Here is a 17,634-nt window from a genome sequence, read left to right as displayed (position 1 = left end):
TATGTCTCAATCATACTGATTGAAGACTCCTAAAATGGTTGAGTCAAGGGTCTCAAACATAAGAATCTCAACTTTAACAATCAGTAATCACAACCAATACATAGAGCATTCCATCACATAATCATGGTTGGGTTTATAAAGATCGAGAATAAAACATCATCATGACATCACAATCACATAACCCCTAAGCCTCTGGTAGACATCCTATACTAGTCAACACTAGTCAACCCAAAACCCAAAACATTAGCATAAGGAATACACAATGTAAACACATGTTTTGGTTTTGCTAAGTTTTCAAATTTGAATGTAAGAGTTTCAGTTTATGTTTTCCCAAATTAATATCAAGTGGAGAAATATCACATTTTATCTAACCCATGCATTTCCTTGTTAAATAAAAGTTCCTCCATTAGATTCAATTTTCTAATTGATTCAATAATATTTTATAAAAAAATTGTTTGAAAAATAACATTTCCAATAATCAAAACTTCGATTATATATTCTAATAATTAATCTTAATTAAAACTGATGTTTAATTATTAATATCTCTTCATAACCTTAATAAAAATACTTTAAATCATTAAAAGAGTTATCCATTAATTTAGAACTTTATAATAATTATTTATAATTAATTATACATATATACTTATATACTTATATACTTATATACATATATACATATACACACACACACACACACACATATATATACATACATAAATATATATATATAATAATAACTAATAACAATGCAACTGAAATCAAAATTCATACCAAATCGTATATGAGATGATGTTGCAAGTCATTTAAACCAAACGAAAAATTGCAATGCGATTTATTAAATCGTGCGGCCATATAAGGTACTGCACCGCAGGTACACTGCGGTCGCAGGTACCCTATGATCTCGCAGGCCTGCGGTGGGTGGGGTATTAAATACCCACCCACCCAACATTTGCATATGTATAAAAAAATTTCAAAATGCTTCCACTGCATGATGCGATTTGGATTTTTGATTAAAATTTAACATTTTTTTTCAAAAACATTTTTCGATTAATGATATTCGGTTTTGAAACAAATACATATATATTATATACATACATATGTATGTATACATATATATAAAGGCTTATGTGTGTGTGTGTGTGTGTGTGTGTGTGTGTGTGTGTGTGTGTGTATATATATATATATATATATATATATATATATATATATATATATATATGTATAAGCAGATTTACGAAAACAATTTTCAATTTTTCAGAATTTCTCTATGAAACTTGATTCTCAAAATTTCTAATAATTAACCTAATGGTTTTAACTATGAATTTTCAACCTTAACCACATCAAAAACGTCATACAATAACAAAACACACACACCATACACATGCAAGTATGGGGTAAGTATCCATAATAAAACACATGAGATAATAAACCATCTAATTAATCATCAACAATAACTGAAAAAAATATAATGATCAACATACATACATGAAATGTAAAGTCTAAATGATCTCATCATATAACAACTGAATCCATAACATAATGTCTGATAGTCTCAAAACAATACCACTAATCCATCAACATAATACTAGTCCATCAAAGTCAGATAATAATAGCAACATTGAGTCTAGAAAAGATGTGGACGAGGGTAGGCACTACACTCCGTTTATGACTGAACTTCACCGTTAATGCTGACCATTGATTGAAATCGATCTCAATCGTTGATGAATTCCAAGAAATTCTATTTAAGAGACCCTCATCTCTTCATTTTGAAAGGTTGAATGAGAATTTGCATCGAATTGTTGTTGGAATACATACTCACATTTGCTCATATTCACATATGCAAAGATCAAGTTTGACCAAAAGTTGACCAAATTTAACCACGGTTGACTTGAGTTGACTAGTTTCGAAAAGAATTTTGAAATAATTAAATGAAATTATTTAATTAAATGGAGTACTTACTTCTAATTAATTAAACAAAGTTATTTAATTAAATGAGAAGCCATTCCTAATTAATTAAATGAAGTTATTTAATTAAATAAGAAAACTGTCTCTAATTAATTAAAAATTATTTATTTAAATAGAAAAAGTAATTATGACAGCATATCTCATTTTATTAAATTAAATATCTCAACAAAATCTCTCTTCAGTTCAAAAAGGGAAATTTCCAATTCACTATTGATCAAAAATGAGTTAAATGAGTTAACTCCTTTTTCTACTCAAATTGAATCTGTTAACTCCTTATTTTACTCAAATTAAATCTGTTAACTCCCTTTAATTTGGAAATCTGCCTTTATGACTGAACTTCACCTTTAATCCTGACCGTTGATGGAAATCGATCTCAACCGTTGATGAATTTCAGGAAAGTCTTTTTAAGAGACCCTCATCTCTTCATTTTGAAAGGTTGAACGAGAATTTGCATCAAATTGTTGCTAGAATTCATACTCACATTTGCTCATATTCACATACGCAAAAATCAAGTTTGACCAAAAGTTGACCAGATTTAACCACGGATTACTTGAGTTGACTAGTTTCAAAAATAATTTTGAAATAACTAAATGAAATTATTTAATTAAATGGAGTAGTTACTTCTAATTAATTAAACAAAGTTATTTAATTAAATAAGAAGCCATTCCTAATTAATTAAATGAAGTTATTTAATTAAATAAGAAAAGTGTCTATAATTAATTAAAGATTACTTAATTAAATAGAAAAAGTAATTATGAGAGCATATCTCATTTTATTAAATTAAATATCTCAACAAAATCTCTCTTCAGTTCAAAAAGGGAAATTTCCAGTTCACTATTGATCAAAAATGAGTTAAATGAGTTAACTCTTTTTTCTACTCAAATTGAATTAGTTAACTCTTTATTTTACTCAAATTAAATCTATTAACTCCCTTTAATTTGGAAATCTCCCTTTATGACTGAACCTCACCTTTAATCCTGATCGTTGACTGAAATCGATCTTAACCGTTGATGAATTCAAAAAAAATGTATTTAAGAGACCCTCATCTCTTCATTTTGAAAGGTTGAATGAGAATTTGCATCGAATAGTTGCTGGAATTCATACTCACATTTGCTCATATTCACATACGCAAAGATCAAGTTTGACCAAAAGTTCACCAGATTTAACCAAGGTTTACTTGAGTTGACTAGTTTCGAAAAGAATTTTGAAATAATTAAACAAAATTATTTAACCAAATGGATTACTTACTTCTAATTAATTTAAACTAGTTATTTAATTAAATGAGAAGCCATTCCTAATTAATTAAATGTAGTTATTTAATTAAATAAGAAAAGAGTCTCTAATTAATTAAAGATTATTTAATTAAATAAAAAAAGTAATTATGAGAGCATATCTCATTTTATTAAATTAAATATCTTAACGAAATCTCTCTTTAGTTCAAAAAGGGAAATTTTCAGTTCACTATTAATCAAAAATGAGTTAAATCAGTTAACTCCTTTTTTTAACTGAAATTGAATCAGTTAACTCTTTATTTTACTCAAATTAAATTTGTTAACTCCCTTTAATTTGAAAATCTCCCTTTATGACTGAACTTCACCTTTAATCCTGACCATTGATTGAAATCGATCTCAACCATTGATGAATTCCAGGAAAGTCTATTTAAGAGACCCTCATCTCTTCATTTTGAAAGGTTGAATGAGAATTTGCATCGAATAGTTGCTAGAATTCATAATCACATTTGCTCATATTCACATACGCAAAGATCAAGTTTGACCAAAAGTTGACCAGATTTAACCACGGTTGACTTGAGTTGACTAGTTTCGAAAAGAATTTTGAAATAATTAAACGAAATTATTTAATTAAATGGAGTACTTACTTCTAATTAATTAAACAAATTTATTTAATTAAATAAGAAGCCATTCCTAATTAATTAAATGAAGTTATTTAATTAAATAAGAAAAGTGTCTCTAATTAATTAAAAATTATTTATTATATAGAAAAAGTAATTATGACAGCATATCTCATTTTATTAAATTAAATATCTCAACAAAATATCTCTTCAGTTCAGAAAGGGAAATTTTCAGTTCACTATTGATAAAAAATGAGTTAAATGAGTTAACTCCTTTTTCTACTCAAATTGAATCAGTTAACTCCTTATTTTACTCAAATTAAATCTGTTAACTCCCTTTAATTTGGAAATCTCCATTTATGACTAAACTTCACCTTTAATCCTGACCGTTGATTGAAATCAATCTCAACCGTTGATGAATTGCAGGAAAGTCTATTTAAGAGACCCTCATCTCTTCATTTTGAAAGGTTGAACGAGAATTTGCATCGAATTGTTGCTGGAATTCATACTCACATTTGCTCATATTCACATACGCAAAGATCAAGTTTAACCAAAAGTTGACCAAATTTAACCATGGTTGACTTGAGTTGACTAGTTTCGAAAATAATTTTGAAATAATTAAATGAAATTATTTAATTAAATTGAGTACTTACTTCTAATTAATTAAACAAAGTTATTTAATTAAATGAGAAGCCATTCCTAATTAATTAAATGAAGTTATTTCTTTAAATAAGAAAAGTGTCTCTAATTAATTAAAGATTATTTAATTAAATAGAAACAGTAATTATGAGAGCATATCTCATTTTATTAAATTAAATATCTCAACAAAATCTCTCTTCAGTTCAAAAAGGGAAATTTCCAGTTCACTATTGATCAAAAATGAGTTAAATCAGTTAACTCCCTTTTCTACTCAAATCGAATCAGTTAACTCCTTATTTTACTCAAATTAAATCTGTTAACTCCCTTTAATTTGGAAATCTCCCTTTATGAATGAACTTCACCTTTAATCCTGACCGTTGATTGAAATCGATCTCAACCGTTGATGAATTTTACGAAAGTCTATTTAAGAGACCCTCATCTCTTCATTTTGAAAGGTTGAATGAGAATTTGCATCGAATTGTTGCTGGAATTCATACTCACGTTTGCTCATATTCACATACACAAAGATCAAGTTTGACCAAAAGTTGACCAAATTTAACCATGGTTGACTTGAGTTGACTAGTTTCAAAAAGACTTTTGAAATAATTAAACAAAATTATTTAATTAAATGGAGTACTTACTTCTAATTTTTTTTTTTGAAAAGAGGGGTAAACACTTTGACCTGGAGCTATGAACCAGTGAGGCCACAAACGGGGGAGATCATCCCCATGAGATTCGAACCTTGATGGCAAGGACAACAACACAACAACTTAACCATCACAACATGCCACTATTGGTAGTACTTACTTCTAATTAATTAAACAAAGTTATTTAATTAAATGATAAGACATTCCTTATTAATTAAATGAAGTTATTTAATTTGTGAGGCCTCACCCAATTTTTCATAGTACCAATGAGATAATTGCATTACGGTGATTTTAATCCTATGTTTGATACACTTTTAAGACTGTAGGGTTATGTCATTTTAATATCTGCATTTTGATGATCCGCAATTACCTCTGCGTATTATGACCTAATTGATGCATTTAATGATTCTATTTCATGTTGTAAGCTATTGACATTGCTTTAATAGAAATTGAACGGTAGAAATGCTTGTAATATAAGAAGGTAATGTTGAGGTGGAAATTAGAGTTAAAAGATAAATTTTGTTATGCATTGAGACCTAACCCGCATACCTAGGGATTCAATAGTTATGGATTCAACATCTTGTCGTAGAATATGAAGTTATTCAGAATATTAAATTGACCATGTTATGTTGATAAGTAAAGTTTAGTTTTATAGTGTTTTGAACATTTTACATGGAAATTGTTAGAAGAAGTAATGTAATTATAAGAAATGAAGTATGGAAATCAAATGTCAAATGTGATATGTAAGTTTTGATATTTTAATATTTTGAAGGTTATATTTGAAATGATTAAGAAAGGGAAAGTTAATTTGAGATGATGAAATATATGCAAGTCTACTGTTGAATGAGATAATGATTTATTTTACATATGCTTATATGATTTTCTTGGACTACTGACGCTCGAGTTTAGTGTGCAGGAATTTGACCATGGGTTAAAGGGGAATTAAGGCTCAAACTACTACAAACATGACATAACCAAGGTTGAATCAGTGGAAAAGATTCAAACCTTTCGTATATGTGAATTGTATGTGTGCGTAGTAGCCTAGTTCATGTATTATTGTAAAACAAGTCATTTTTTTTAATATAATGTGATATTTTGTGTGTGTCACTTGACACTTGTGGTTGTTATGTGATATGACATGTTATTCATCAATGGATCATGTAGCCACCTTATTCCATGATAAATGCCTCAATTGAGGAATTTGATTATTGCCTTAGTCAGTAAAAGGACAAGGTCATCACCTTGGGGAATTTGAAATTTGAATCACCTAGCTTTGGGAGGGTCATAAAGTAACTTAAGGTAAGTTGGGATTAAAATTAACCGCACCCATGTTAGTACTATAGGCTAGGGAGCTATTAATGACCTCTAGGGTGTCTAGTGGACCTAGGAGACCCCATGAAAATGACATTCTTTATGGAATCCGAAAATGAGAAGGATATATATATATATATAGAGGTATGGCTAAATGAGAAACCACTTGGCCTCTCTCTAATTTTAGAGACAGTTAGGTTTTGGAGGGAGAGGAGGGGAGCTCTACTGCAACTATCCTTACCCTAGCTTGGACCAAGGTTGGTATCTCAAGCTTGCTTCCTTTCCTTTTTCTTTCCTTTAGCATGGTTAAGCCAATCTGCAAGTGTGGAGTTTATCAATGGAGTATGCATTACATTGCATTGTGGAGTAACATTCATGTGAGTTTTTGAATGGTGTTCATTCCATGTAGATTAGTGTGACACCATTGTGCATCTTGTTGTATTGTGTGGAGTATTGTGAGTATGAGGTTTGGATTTCCTCTATTTCCTTGTTGCATTATGGGTGTTGATATTCTGTTGTGATAATGTGATGTGCTCTTGAAAATATTTTGTTTTATTTCTACTTGGTTTTGTTTTCTTGTTGTGCTTGAGTGTTCTTATGGGAGTGGGACTTACACTCACCTTTGTGGGAAGGGAAGAGAAGTCCAGGGTGAACGGGCAGTAGTTGGATTGCATAGTTGAGGACCTTGGAGTATGGGCTCCATTGTATGCCATTGTCATATTCATATTTTGCCTTGGGGGAGGATAAGAAAAAAAGAAAGAAAAAGAAATGGTGAGGAAGGAAGTAACTGAAGTATGGGTTTGTAGGAAGCTAAAGCTCTTGGTTGTGTGTGGTGTAGGATGTTGTGTTGGTAGTGTGTGTGGTGGAAGATGTTTATGAAGTCCCAAAAGGGCATGATATTATGAAGACCCAAAAGGGCCTTGTATTTTGTTGATTTAGCCTCGAAAGGGCATGAGTTTTATGGCAAATATGATATGAAATGGTAAACCTCCTTGTGTTTCCACCTTCACCCTATGTTCAAGGTTCCAATGGGGAGCCTTTGTGAAATATCCTTGGGATGGGATTTCTTGCAGTTTTGTTATGTGGTGTATATGTTTTTTACAAGTGTGTATGTGGATTTTGTTTGAGCCTTGTTCCCCTAGCACGGGGGTGGTCTCTTTGAGGCCTATGGTTGGGTGGAAAGCACCCATGGTCCTTGTTGTTTTGTTGTGATGAATTTGCAAGTTCTTAGAGAAAAATCTTGGAAACTTGGAGTCTTTGTTATCTTCCATGTGCATAGGAGGAGAAGACAATATTGCATTGAGATGAGATAGAGAGAAAAACTCCATTTTGTTATGTGAGCCTAAATGTATTGTAAGAGAAAGCTACTGTCTTGGGTTGATTGTCAATGGAAAGGTTGTGAGTGCTCATGTGTATTAAAAGTATTTTCCATTGTGTATATTATGATATGTTGACTTCACCACCTTTTTGTGTATCATGAGGGTATCATTGAAGATAATTCATTGTAATAATATTGTTGTTTTATTGGATGGTAACACCAATCAGAGATACAAATTACTTGATGCTCTTAAGTGGAATGCAAAAGAAATTTGATATCATAGAAGAGATAATATTCATAGGAAGGATTATCCTGGTGGATTGCTATTATCATTTTAGTTCCATTGTTTACCAATTGTGAAAGTACATTCAAATCTAGATTTGCATAAGAAGATAATGTTGAGAAAATGGTTTCTAAATTTCATAATTCATAGATAGGGATAATCCAGATAACTTCATATAAAGTCTTGTCATGAAATGTTGATTTATTGGATTAAGTTAATGTTTTGAATGCTAAATGAATCACAATTTTAAAACTATACTTAGTTTATAATTATCTCCTAATTATCCTTGCAGTAACTTACCTTGAATATCCTAGATTACAGAAGAAGAAAATCAAGTGATGATATAAACTATACAAGACTCATCTTTTAAGCTGGTAACTGCTATGAGAGAGTCAACTAAAGCATAACACCTTTATTGTTCTTGACCTGTTGATAAGATAACCTTTGACAAATTTTTTTTATAAATGACTTTTAATCATATTAAATAGATTATTCTAAATGATACTAACCAATATAATTCTCCTAGTATTAGGTAGCTTTGTTCATCATCGTAATAATAATTTCATTAATACTAAAATAAAATAATTAACCCTAATAATACATTCACCAAACCCTTCTCTCACTACTTATAGATTTAGTACAAGCCATTGTCATAAAATTACTATAAATAAGGACTTACATATAGATCTAAAGAGTTATATAGATAGCATCAAGGAGCTAGCATGTTCCTTATCTCATAGGTGAACAATGATCTATCATTAGTGTCGTTCTCAACTTCAAGATAAGACATATTTAAAAACATTTACCTCTAACATTCCTCAATGAAAGATCTTTCTGAGGCACTACTAATATCATTATAGTGAAAATAAGAAAAGAAAGAAATCAACAATAAACACGAATTGAATTTCAATTAAAAGATTAAATTTATTTTATAAGATTTTACGCTTTTTTTAAAAATAAATAAATATAATCTATACAGTTTTGCTTTTAACTAACATTAGCTAAACTTGTATTTCTTTACTCATTCCATTGATAAAGGAATACTAAGTTAATATTATGTGTCAAAAATGTTCCTATATGCCTTTCACATTTGTCACTGCATGTAAGAGAGCTTAGTGACCATAGATTGAACTAGAATGAAGGAATTGTAAAGAAAATAAATGCAAGATTTATCTAAGATTTTCTATTCAAGTAAATGAATATAAACTAGATGAAATACATATTTAATCTAAGAGTTAGTAAGAAAACATTGAAGCTAGAACATGTAAAATGAAAGTATTGAATGAGAATGTAATAAACTGTTTTAAAAAGCACAAAAATGGAGTACTCAAATTGATAGAATTTATTCATTCACAAATTTCATCCTCTCAAATGAGAGACATAAGTTCCCAATTTATAGAGAAATCCAAAATAAATCAATGGTGTATATCAATTAGATGAATGGTGGAGATTGAATGAATGTTCACTTTGAAATGGAAGTTTCCATTTAAGAGAGAGTTAATTGATTTGTTTCCTTGTTCTTTTTAAAATCACTCAATGTTTCCATTTTTTTGTATAAAAACAAATCAAAAGAAGATTTTGGAGATTTTGTTAAAATTATGTCTCATATTTTGAATATTTAAATTCAAATAATATATATATGTAGATATTTAATTCAAATAAGTAATAAATTCATTTTGCATGTAATTTTAGAAAATATCAAAATTAATATAATCAAAGTATTAGGAAAATTTAATTAAATTAATTGATTTAGTGGATTTAATAGCCAAGATGTCAATATTCATGAGCTTATTATTTTATTTATATTTATTCCTTTATTAATTCTTATAGTGATTTTTGTAGATTAATGATTTTCTACAATTGATATTTAAATCAAATAGAGTCAATTAGGACTAGAAATGCCTAATAAATTAGGATTTTGTTGATAATTAGAAAGATTAGGAGTAAGTTAGTTTTTGAGACCAATTTGAGGTATTACAAATATAAAAATACAAGGTATACTATCCATTATATTATGATCCAATTTAATACTATTCCTATAGCTAACAACATTAACTATTTATGATTAATTGTACATATATGACAATTATAATTGATTATCATTAATAATAGTGTTGAAGGGTCTAGGTGTCATAAAAATATAGCATATAAATTAGGGCAGTGTACATGTTGGATAAGCTGGATAATTACTTATTTAGGCACATCCATTTGGACACAATTCAAATTGGGAATCTAGGTTTCAAAAAGAATTTACATGTTACTTTATAGATATCATGCTTACCCTCAAGGATAGGATGTTAAATTGAATCATTGATAAACAATATTTCTATAGTAAGGTTGCGTAAGCATATGTTTCCTTCTGAGATGTAGTGCCTACCCTCGTTCACATCTTTTCTGGACATTGTTATTATCTTCAGACTATGATAGACTAGTCTTATGTTGATGGATTAGTGGTATTGTTTTGACACTATCAGACATTATGTTATGGATTCAGTGGTTATATGATGAGATCATTTAGATTTTACATTTCATGCATACATGATGATCATTATACTGTTTTCAGTTATTATTGATGATTAGATGGATGGTTTATTATCTTATGTGTTTTATTATGGATACTTACCCCATACTTGCATGTGTATGGTGTGCGTGTTTTCTTATTGTATGGCATTTTTTATGTGGTTAACGAAGGGAGTCGTAGTCACCTGCTTAGTCGGGATCTACACGATGCACCACTTCCTGCCATTGTCTGTTTAGCTTAGCATTATATATATTGTATGTACATGCATGGTTTTTTTGTAGGTTGCAGGTACCGAGTATCGACTTCCCTGAATTGTCAGGATGAGCGTACCCTATTATACTATCTCAATGATAAGAGAAAGGAGATAAATTCTCAAGTCCAAATCCCAAACCTTTAAACCAATTGTCCGAGTGAGGTAGGACAAGTATCTAGATATTTTACCCACCGAATGTGTCGGATGACATGATTCATGATTTTTAAACTTTTAGACTAATTTTGAGTGATTTGCTCTATGATGGGTTTTCATGTTTTATCTCGGAGGTCTATGGTGAATTTTCTATTAATTAAGTCTTAATAAATGGATTTAATTAATAAATTAATTATTTGAGAAAATTAATATAAAATATCATGTTATTTGAAATTTTGATTGTAATTAATTAAATGTGAATTATTGAAGAAAATGAATTAAATAAAAGAAAATTAGAAATTAAAATTAATAATAATAATAAAATAATAATAAAGTAATAAATAATTAATAATAATAAAAGTTATAAAAGTTGAAATGAAAGTTATAAATATTTAAAGAAAAATTATATAAAAAGTGAATTGGAGTTATAAGCTTGAATTGGAATTAACGCACTTCTTTATTTCTCAAGTGTCAACAATAGGGGGGTTAGTGCATCAATTAAGCACATGGCGTCTACAACCCTAAGGCTCATCTTGAAGGTTGGAAAAGACCCATGCTTAGTTGGTGACACCTTCCAGCTGTTTCTAGAAGCATTCTAGATGTTTCCTGAAAGCTCTTTATATTCAGGCATTCATAGAAGCTTAGACATAGCGTTTGGAGAGCAATTGGAGCATTGGAGGACTCGAGCATTCTGAAGAAGGGAGGAGCTTGCTCTGTGGATTTTCTGAGGAAGAGCGATTTAGCATCAGAATTCGGGTAGATTCTTGTGATTTTACTTATGCTATTTTTGCATCATGCATTCCCTGTCTTCTTCGTGTCTTCCATATGTCTTCTGAGAAGTTTCATATTTTTATGCATTCTCAATGTGGGTAGATTAATTTAATTGGAGAACTTTATATGCATTCTATAATGCAAATATCTTATTCTTAATTGTAGATATAATCTTTGTGAAAAACATACATGGTTATATATTCAGATCTGCGTACATATACATATATATAAATATATATTTATATATATGCATATGTATACATTTATTATGGATCTATTATAAAATTCGAATATATATATACATACATACATACATATATATATACTGATATATATATATATAATGCATCGAATTGAGTGATTGATTAAATCGCAGTGGAAAATTTATTAATTCACATCGCGATTTATATCGCATGGAACAAAGTTTATATATTATATGTCATGGGCACATTTTGTACCCAGCGCCGGCAGAAGGCAGAGGCCTGCCATCGCAGGTCTGCGATGATAGGGGTACTACGTACCCGTTGTCAGTGCAGTGCCTGTGACCGTAGGTATTGTGTACCGCAGCAAGAGTTGGGGGGGTTTTAATTGATGTTTATGTTATGCAAAAAAAAATAATAATAATGTTTATGTTAAAACGTTTATATACAGTCGATTTCTCATTACTATGTAATATGAAGTCAATCGAAAATTGTTAATTCGAATTTATGAAAACGTATTTGAATATGTATGTATGTATATATATATATGTATGTATGTATGTATGTATGTATGTATGTATGTATGTATGTATGTATGTATGTATGTATGTATGTATGTAATATGTAAATATGTTATTTATAAATTTAAGTTATTATTTGATCAATGACTTATATTTATGGTTTATTTTCATAAAGGTGGCTCTTTAATAATTTTCAACTATTTAATAATTTAAATGTTTTAAATTATTAAATAAGGAATTGATAGTTGAGTGGGGGATGTATCAAACAAATGTTATTAAATGGAAAATGCATTTTTTTTGGTTCTAATAAGGAAAAATTTTATTTATCCAAAAACAATATATGTGTTCTCCATTCATTCTTCAGACTTGGAAACTTAAACTAAGACCTCCACATTTAAATTCAAGTTGTAAAACCAAAACATGTGTTTACATCGTGTATTCTTTATGCTATTGTTTTGGGTTTTGGGTTGACTAGTGTTGACCAGTATAGGACGTCTACCAAAGGCTTGGGGGTTATGTGATTGTGATGAAATGATGATGTTTTAATCTCGATCTTTATAAACCCAACCATGGTTATGTGATGGAATGCTCTATGTATTGGTTGTGATTACTGATTGTTATAGTTGAGATTCTTATGTATGAGACACTTGACTTAACCATTATTTTTGGTCATCAATCAGTTATCCTTGGTTATTTTTCTAGTCGCCATGATGGGACTGTAATGTGGATTTATTTTGATGATGTCATGATGTGCCATGTTTGACTCAACCATTTTTTGAGTCTTCGATCAATTTGATTGAGAGAAATATATGTTGGTTATTGAGAACCATTGGATATTCGATTATCAGTGATACTTCAGTTGCCAATAGAGAGCTGTTGTGTTCATGATTTTCTATGGATATTAGCTCATGGAGATTTGATGCTTTTATGCATATTTGATGATTTTGTTATGGATTATCTTTTGTGATTTTGTGATTTATTATTCCATGAGCATTAGGGTAGGATATCTGCATGTACTGACGGGAAGTGGCTTGCAATGGGGGCCGGGGCCCTAAGAGGCTGCCAGGGTAACTCATTGTAATTTGGATTAATAAGTGATAACATTCACACCTAATACTAACTGAATGAACCTAAAAAGATAAGTTTTTTCTTCTCGCCCATGCCTTGAGTGCTTGTATAGGCTAGGATGGGAATAGTGAGACGCACGGTTGCAACCTTGCATTCCGTAGTATGCCTCGTAAGTATGAGAGGATACTAGTGGCCACATGAAATTAGTATGGACCCGTGGAGTTTTGCTAACTGCCAGGGTAACTTGTACGTGATAATTGCGATGACACTTTCCCGCTTGCATAGTAGGTTCCTACATGTCATTGTGTGCCTCTGGAGATTAGATGCTGGATTTTGTGTTTGGAACCTTTGAGTTAGTATACTTTTAGGATTCCTAGACCTATAGAGATATATGTGATGTGATTTTGATAGCCTATTTGGGACTTGAGATTATCTCCTTAGCATGGTGGGAGTGGACCACTTAGGTACCACGCGGTCGGGTGGTAGTGTATTTTCCACTCTTATCATTTTGAGATTCATTTAGACATCGTGGCTAATGCATCCTTCATGATGATGGATATGTATCCTTTTTCATTGATGATTGGCATATGTTAGATGATGTTATCTTATGCTTTTATTTGCATGCTAGATTACTTCTACATATGATGTTGTATTTATTAGGAGTGACATTCCTACTATGTAATACCAATGATCTCTTCAATGATTTGGAATGTTATGCATGGAGGGATGGCTAGGATCTACAATGGTCTAATGATGCTATTGATAGTTGGGAGGAACCATGCACTTAGTTTATTATGTTTGATCTTTATGATGGATGTATGTGTTCTCTATGATGTTGTATCATGTGATTATCTCTACTCTGATGTATCATGGATTAGAATAGGATGATGTACCTTATTCTATGTATGTATAATTTTGAGCTTGTTATACCCTGTGACATGTACAGTGGATGAATGAGCGTTTGAAATGTAATGTGTAAACATTGGACTTATCATTATTATTTCATGAGGATGTTGTACTAGATGGATTCATGTATGTAATTCAACGTTAAGGGATCTTAAAGAATGTAATCTGTTATTTATGTTATGTTTACTTTCAGATGGACAATGTTATTGCTTTCGTTATTGTGCATAAGTTATTTGTGATGTTTACTTTCATGAAAAAAAAATGTTTTTAAAACTTAGTGAAATTCTAGGTTAATTCTTTGGATCCCTTGGCCGAGCATTACATTTGGTATCAGAGCCCGAGTTTCTAAATTGGGAGCTTTGGGTATTTTGGAACAACTAGAACTTTGAACTATTAAATATAACTTTCCAAACTTGATCTACTCGAATTGAAATAGGACTCAAACTAATACTTGAGTATTTTTCATATGTCAACACTTAGTTTCAAAACAGGAAATTTTCCTTAAACCTGGACATAGAACTGAACTTAGTACCTTGTACTGTTGTAGGATGGTATCTGGGACTAGGTCTTCTATTAAAGGTCATGGTAGAGGTCGTGGTAGAGGTCGTGGTTGTGGCAGAACTATCAGTGTCCATGAGTATGCCCATGAGGGATCGGCTCATGTAGAGAGCAGGGAAGAGCACTCTAGTAGGCAGCAGGAAGAGAGCCGTAGAGAGGACCAAGCTGAGTCTGAAGAGGTCAGTTTGAGGCAAATGATGTAGACTATTCTAGAATGTCTACCTCCTATTCAAAAATATCCCAAAGTGCATCAGACAAAACAAGAGCATAGACCCAGATCTAGAAGTTCTCAAAAGGAACGTCAGAGGTCGATTGTGTCCACTGAGATGAAGGATCTTTCAAGATCCAAGGTTAAGATTTTCAATGGGCAAGGTTCTAGCTATGTGGCTGAGCAGTGGCTTATTTCTCTCAACAAGATTCTTTCCATGCAGGAGTTTAACAGCAATGTTAAAGCAAGGTTTGTGATCACTAATTTAGAGAATTTTTGGGCCACTTGGTGGATGATTGAGGAGAAGAAATTGGGTATCGATATGAGCAGTGTTACATGGGAGTTATTCCTAGAGAGTTTTCATGAACGATTCCTACTAGAGGAATGGAAACAACAAAGGGCTGATGAATTTCATAATCTCAGACAGTACACTTTGTCAGTGACTGAGTATGAGCGTAAGTTTTATGAGCTCATGTCTTTTTTAGGGTTTAGTGAAAATTCATCTTAGCTAACACAACATTTTATTAGGGGTTTGAATAACTGTATTATTGGGGGAGTTAAGGTATTTGAGCTAAAAACCCTCTAGGATGCGGTGCATCGAGCTATCCTAGTTGAGCAAAGTGTCAACTTTGGTCAAGGTGGTTTTGTAGGAGCGCCAGCAGCATCAGGATCTAAAACAAAATACAATTCAGGTGAAAGAAAACAGATTTCCACAATCCATGAATATTGAATTAATTTCTGGGGAAGATTGTGTGAGAGTTTTTTCATCAACGTTTCGGATCATACTGTATGATCCATCATCAGGATGCCATTGAGTCACTGAGAGCAAAAAATGGAATGCAGATCTAAGAGAGGGGATAAAAAGAGGATGGAGAGGAGGGAAGGGGCACAAAGACTGAGGAGGCACGGAGGACAGAGAGGGTGAGACGTCAAAAGAAGAAAATGTGAGGAAGAAAGGATAAGAAATGAAAATGATAGGAAAACAAAAATAAAATATAAAAGTATAAATACGTGAATAAGTATATATATATATATATATATATATATATATATATATATATATATATATATATATATATATATATATATATATATATATATATATATAAAGGGTGTATATATATATATGTGTGTATATATATACACATATATATATGTATATATATATACATATATATATATATATATATATATATATATATATATAAAATCAAAAAATCAAAAATAGAAAACAAGAACAAACAATCAAAAAATTAAAATTATAAATAACAAAATATAAATACCTAAGCCGGTTAATCAGGCAAAAACAACAACCAAAAAACAAAAAATTAAATATATATCTAAGGGGATAAATGAATATCTATATGAATATATATATATATATATATATATATATATATATATATACGAAAGAATATCTAAATGAAAGAAAAAATCAATATGAATGTATATATCAATAAGAATATATATATATATATATATATATATAAACCAAAAATACCAGAAGCGAAAGAACACAAATGCAAAAAACTAAAAAATAAAAAGAACAAGAGAAACAAAAAATAAAAATGATAAAAAGAAAAAAGAAAAAGAAAATGGTGTGAGGCAATAAAAACAAAAGAGCCTAAATTAAAAATAAAAAATAAAAAAAATAAAAATAAAAATAAAAATAAATAAATAAATGGAATGTGAATAACAAGAAAAAATAAATAAATAAGTGTAAACAGTCCGAAAAACAAAAATAAAACAGCCAGCAAAAATAATACCCCCAAATATATAAAAAATAAATATAAAAACCAAAAATATGTAAAACAAAAGTAAAATTAAAAATAAATAAATGAATAAAAACAAAAACTAATCAGATAAAATCAAAAAAATAGAAATCAACCCGAAATAAATTAATAACTAATAAAAAGATAACAAGGAAAGAAAACAGCGAAGTGAACGAAAAGAAAAATAAAAATTGGAAAAGAGAAATAAGAAAAGGAAAAATGAAAAATAAAGAGCATTAAAATTTTTAAAAATAAAATAAAAATAAAAATAGAAAAATAAAAATAAAGAAAATAAAAATAAAAAATAAAAATGAGAGATTAAAAAGAAGAAGAAAAATGGAAAGAAAAAAGAATTCAAAAACTAAAAAATAAACGGAAAGGAATACACAAATAAATAAAGGTAAAAATAAGTGCAGACCGCAAAAAACTAAGGCAACCAACAAAGAGAAGAAAAAAGAAAAAAAAAAAAAAGAAAAGAAAAAAAAGGGGGGGACCCCGAGGAGAGAAACATGAATGAGGGTGACGAAGTGGGAGGGAGAGGGAGAAAGAGGGGGAGAGAGAGCGAGAGTGGAGGAGACGAGGACATGCTTCCACCAAGAGATGGAAACCGAGGGGGAAGGGGGAGAGACAGAGGGGTGCAACGGGGAGCCAAGAGAGAGAAAAGCGGAAGAAAAAGGGGGAGGGAAGAAAC

This window comes from Cupressus sempervirens, chromosome 9, assembly GCF_028749045.1.
Source record: "Cupressus sempervirens isolate cs-2001-9-10 chromosome 9, ASM2874904v1, whole genome shotgun sequence".
NCBI lineage: Eukaryota > Viridiplantae > Streptophyta > Pinopsida > Cupressales > Cupressaceae > Cupressus > Cupressus sempervirens.
The sequence above is the reverse complement of the archived record's forward strand: the minus strand, read 5'-3'. Positions refer to the sequence as shown.